General features: G+C 38.1%; 1 protein-coding gene across 1 annotated transcript in view; it reads right to left on the reverse strand.

The window, feature by feature from the left end:
- The window catches only part of MRPL1 (mitochondrial ribosomal protein L1), a 68896-nt gene extending 63990 nt beyond the window's left edge, over positions 1-4906 (reverse strand). Inside the window, exon 1 of the mRNA XM_033406478.2 lies at positions 4471-4906. The gene's annotated coding sequence lies outside the window, so the exon portion shown is untranslated. The remainder of the gene's footprint in view (positions 1-4470) is intronic.
- Positions 4907-6000: the final 1094 nt, after the last annotated feature.

Below are 6000 nucleotides of genomic sequence, written 5' to 3' on the forward strand. Positions count from 1 at the left end.
TTTTGTTTGTTTAGATGGATTGGTTTCATATGAAAGCCTCCTTGAGCACTTACCCTGAAAACAAGTGAGAGTCTGAGGGTGAGATGGATATTAGTGGATCTCTGCCCTAGGGCTGTGGGTCAGCATCTCCAGAAGTGCTGGTTAAAATACACAATAGGCCCCACCCCTTTCAAATTCAGTAGGTCTAGCATGTGACAGGAGAATTTCCATTGTTCACAAGTTCCTAGGTGATGAGATACTGCTGCTGCCTGTAGGGGAAAACACTAGAAAGCCACTGCCCTAGAGGAATCTCAAACTAACTGGAAAGAAGGTTGGTATTTGGGAGGATTTCACCGCTGAGTTTGTAATGGAAGGTCAACAGGGGATTCTGCGTGGGGTTTGGCATTGCCAGGAGCCGAGACTGTCAGAGAGAATTCTGGGAAAGGAAGTGGCTTAGGAAGTTTGGAAACCAGGGAAGACTTGTGGGAGACCCACCAGAAAGAGCAGCTCTGGCCTGCTAAACTGAGTTGGTTTATCACTGTAATCCTTGGGGATTGAGGATTTTAATAAAGACGGGAGAAACTGTAATAATTTCATCACAAAACTCCTTTGACACTCATGAAAGTGAGTGATATCTGCCACATTCCATTAAAAATGAGAATAGAACTTAATGTAGCAGTACTAAAGAGCAATTATTTCTAAATGATCTTTTCCCAAACAAAAGTCTACAAGTGGGTTGCATCTTTGGTACAGGGGGATTTCTATTAGGCATTCTGTATTAGAAACTCAAGATAAATTTTTAATGCTGTAACAATATTTTTTAAAAAGCACTTCAATTTTTTCTTCGCTTCTGGTCATAACTAATTGCCTAGGAGGGGAATACAGTTGATTTTTCTCGGCAGATTTTGACATTTAAAATAATTCATAAGCCCAAAGGGTAGGAATTTTCATTACTAAGGTTTACTTTTAGTAAATCAAATCACTGTTTTGTATAATGTTATCCAGCAGGATTTGCTCCATATTAAGAATCAAAAGAATATTGTAAGTGGGTATTAATAATATCTCAAATATATTTAAATTTTAGTAAGGAAGTAAAGTCAGCACAATAATAATATACATTTATCAGTGATTATACTGAGACATAACACTGGCAAATATTTCAGAGGCAGATAAAGCTAAGAAAAAGAGTTTGGAATAGAAAAAAAACAAAAACAAATCATTTAAGAACATTTGTTTTTCCAAATAGAACTATGAAACAATAGGGATTTTGTATCTATTAGTCGAAGGCTGTAATTCAACATTGGTGTCAGCCAACCACCTGTGTTAGTGCTTAGACTGGGATAGGTACCAGGCATAACTGGCACCCACCAAGAGTGGACTGTGCTCTAAGAGTTGCATGCCACAAAGAAAAATTTTTATTTCCACAACGGTTTGTAAATGCAACTGTGAATGCCTAATTCACATGAACAATAGATGGAAAGGAAAATGCTGTTCAGAACACAAAAGATCTAGAGAGGTAAATATCCAAAGCCAAAGAAATTTAATAAAAATTCATATGAACATCAAAGGAAGTAGGGGAAAAAACTCATTTGTGCATACAAACAAGTTTCCCTCTATAGCTACTAGCTTAGTCCCAAAAAACTACAGGAAAAGACTCAATAAAAATGTAATAAGGGAAAAAAAGAAAGGAAAATAGATTTAGTAAAAACTGACCTACTGCCAAAACATTAATTTTCCCTTTCTTTTTTCAAAGTGTATCCATCAATACCATTTTTTTTAGTAAGAACAATTCCAACTCAATTTTAAAATGTGAAATTCAATAAAATATAGCAAAGAAATCTCAGTATTTCAGATCCATTTTAACTTTATTCATTCTATCCCTCTCTCTCTCTCTTCCCAGGCATAGAACACAGAGAAATTATTTTTTGGCACTGGAGAAGACGTGAGTTTGTATATTTAAAGACTGTAAAGACTTACTAATGATGACCATAACATTTCTTATAGATAAGTTATAACCAAGATGCTAAGCTGTACCTGCAGTAAGTAGATATTTCTTATTTGGCTTACTCTTTCATCTTTTCCTGTCAAGCATTTACTACAGCAAATGACCCACTTATTTACTGCCATGGGAAAAGAAGCATTGCAGTACTACCTCTTTGTTCTGGGGAGACAACAGGGCTCAGGGGGCCAAACAGTAGTCTGGGGACACAGAGTCAATGAACTTTAACCTGTCTTTGCCATTTCTTACCTTCGGGATCTTAAGCAAAGTATTTACTCATCCATCCATTCATTCATTTAATAACTTTTTTAAAACTCAGGTAATAGCACCAGAAGAGTAGTCATGAGGAAAACCTAATTAAATAATATCAAAGAGTTTTGTCAACATAAAATGCTTATTTAATAATTCTTTTAGAAATTGAAATACTAGAAGCAAACCATTATATATAGAATGGATAAACAACAAGGTCCTACTGTATAGCACAGGGAAATATATCCAATATCCTGTGATAAACCATAATGGAGGGACTTCCCTGGTGGCGCAGTGGTTAAGAATCCACCTGCCAATGCACAGGACACAGGTTCGAGCCCTGGTCCTGGAAGATTCCACGTGCCGTGGAGTAACAAAGCCTGTGCGCCACAACCACTGAGCCTGTGCTCTAGAGCCCGCAAGCCACAACTACTGAAGCCCAGGCGCCTAGAGCCTGTGCTCCGCAACAAGAGAAGCCACCACGATGAAGAGTAGCCCCGGCTCGCCACAACTAGAGAAAGCCCTTGCGCAACAACGAAGAACCAACGCAGCCAAAAATAAATAAATTTATTTTAAAAAAAGAAAGTAAATGGGATTCTCTGGTGGCGCAGTGGTTGAGAGTCCGCCTCCCAGTGCAGGGGACACGGGTTCGTACCCTGGTCCGCGAAGATCCCACTTGCCGCGGAGCGGCTGTGCCCGTGAGCCATGGCCGCTGAGCCTGCGCGTCTGGAGCCTGTGCTCCGCAATGGGAGAGGTCACAACAGTGAGAGGCCCGCGTACCACAAAAATAAATAAATAAATAAAATTAAAAAAAGAAAGTATGTTTTTTTTCAGCCTGAGAATCATACCCATTGCCTGAAGTATCTGGATGTCTGGATTACTTTTATAACAAAAGTAATATAATAATTCTAAGGTGTGTAAAGTAAAAATGGAAGGCTCTCTCCAGTAATCCCACTCCCTAGGAATAACCACTGTTAGCATGTTTATTCCTCCAGCACTTTTTTTCCTATGCACTAAATTATAGTAGGTGACCCAAGAGAGTAGAAATTTCCAAAGTACTGGGAAATTGGAGAGTTAAACCTCCTCTATAATTGGTGAAAGCCCAAGAGAATCTTGTTACCCAAAGACTGCCAACACTGTGTGCCTCTCCCAGTTGATCAGTGGTCTGTTGAATTTCCTTCTCACTCTAGTGTTTAAGTAGCAGGGTACAGGAACATATCTCTCTCTCCAACCCCTCCACAGTCCTACTGATGTCCATAAAAGTAAGAGTTGAAAACTTCAAAACAATCACAGTATCAAAATTTTGTCTTCACTCTTCACAGGGCTTTAGCTTGTCCTGTTAGTGATTGCTAGACTTGAACTTCATGATACCACATATTGGATATTTCCAGCAAGGAGGCCTTTAGTATATCCCCTTTCCCAGTTTATACTCTCATTTGGATCTGAGAGACCCTCATAATTCTGGCCAAACATGCATGTGAAAAACAGGCTAATGTTTATTCCTTCAATGCGTTTTTTTGAACACCTGCTTTAGGTCAGTGAATATTTAAGAAGGAATACCCTGAGAGGATATCAAGGCCAAACTTCTCATTTTATAGGTAAAAATTGAGGTCCAAGAGGTGAAAAGATTCTTCCAAAATTACACATCTGGCTGGTTAAGCAGTCAACTCAGGACCTGGGTCTGTACCCAGGTTAGGGTACTATAGCAGGGAAAGAAGCTTCCAGGAGACATTAACTCCCAAAGAAAGCAAAATGAAATTTGAAAAAACAGATAAAATTTTAAGATAAATATACAAAATACAACATGATTAGTTGCTTAACAATCCTTTATGACTTCCAAGAAATTACTACTGAGAGCAGGAAAAACAAAGCAATGTACAATAGACATCAAAGGCAAGATTAACAAATTAGTCTTCTTTCTGAGTAAGATATTCTATATGCCCCATGTGAACTGCTCATAAGATGTTTTCAATCAAAAGACTTTCCAGCAGCCAGAACAAAACCCAGTATTAAATTCTAGGAGTATATGCAGAGCCTGTTGCATTTTTTAAGCGTCATGGATCAGGCTCTTTTCTCAATTATATGAAAAACTGATGCCGATATATTTCTGTTCTAATGCTTTCTTTGCTTTATGCCACAGCTTAGTCTGCAAATGTATAATCATAGAAATAAAAGTATAATAGAAATAAGAGCTGATAGAGATTTTATTACACATCTTGAATGACCTTACTGAATTTACTTACCTGATTTTGATATTGTTGTACTCCCTGAGTGACACACATCCAGTTCACAAACACTCAGGATGTAAACATAGGCTGTTAGACAACCATCTTTTTTTTTTTTTAATATGGTGCCTTTCTTGCCACTCCTTTTCTTTTCTTTTTAGTTTATTTATTTATTTATTTATTGGCTGCGTTGGGTCTTCATTGATGCACGCAGGCTTTGTCTAGTTGCGGCCAGCGGGCTTCTCATTGCGGTGGTTTCCCTTTCTTGCACGGCACAGGCTCTAGGTGTGCAGGTTTCAGTACTTTTGGCTCGCAGACTCAGTAGTTGTGGCGCACGGGCTTAGTTGCTCCACGGCATGTGGGATCTTCCCAGACGAGGGCTTGAACCTGTGTCCCCTACATTGGCAGGTGGATTTTTAACCACTGCGCCACCAGGGAAGTCCCAGACAACTATCTTAAAAATAAATTTTTGGAAAGAAATTTTTTTGTTAGTTGGGAGCTGGTATTAGGTGAGACATACGGAAAAGAAAGAGATTTTAAAAATGTGTTTATCATTGGCTGATTTGCAGTTTGCCTTTCAGAATGACAAGCAGCTAAGTGCATGAGACTTATGTACTTGTGAGACTTATAAGACTTAGTCTTATGTGACTTAGACATATACAAGACTACTGAAGACTTTTGAAGGTAATACATTTTAAGATCTTTCATATTTACTTCACTTTTAGTTTGTCATTCCCATCTAATCCTTCTATTAGAAAACTCTCTCATATAAGGGGTTAATGTCCAAAATATCTAAAGAACTCGTACAACTCAATAGAGAAACAACCTCCCTCTGATTAAAAAATGGGCAGGGGATCTGAATAGACATTTTTCCAAAGAAGACATATAGATGAACAACAGGTATATGAAAAGGTGCTCAACATCACTAATCATCAGGAAAATGCAAATCAAAACCATTTTCATACTTGTTAGAATGTCTACTATCAAAAAGACAAGAAATGACAAGTGTTGGCGAGGATATGGAGAAAAAGGAACCCTTGTGCACGATTGATAGGAATGTAAGTTGGTGCAGCCACTGCGGGAAACAGTATGGAAGTTCCTCCAAAAAACTGAAAATAGGACTACTATACGATCCAGCAATTCCACCTCTGGGTATTTATTTGAAGGAAATAAAAATACAAACTCAAAAAGATATCTGCACCCATGTTCATTGCAGCATTATTTAGAGTAGTCAGGACATGGAAAGAATGTAAGTGTCCATAGATGGATGAATGGTTAAGGAAGATGTGAGAATATACATATACACAAAATGGAATACTATTACCCATAAAGAAAAAGGAAATCCAGCCATTTAGGACAACATTATGTTAAGTGAAATAAGTTAGACAGAGAAAGACAAACACCATAAGATCTCACTTATATGTGGAATCTAAGAAGAAAAAATAAAACCCCCAAATTCAGAGACACAAAGAACAGATTGGTTTCCAGAGGTGGGGAGTAAGGGGTGAGGCAAAATGGGTGAAGGTGGTCAAAATGTACAAATTTCCA

The sequence above is a fragment of the Orcinus orca genome, chromosome 4 (assembly GCF_937001465.1).
Source record: "Orcinus orca chromosome 4, mOrcOrc1.1, whole genome shotgun sequence".
NCBI classification, from domain to species: domain Eukaryota; kingdom Metazoa; phylum Chordata; class Mammalia; order Artiodactyla; family Delphinidae; genus Orcinus; species Orcinus orca.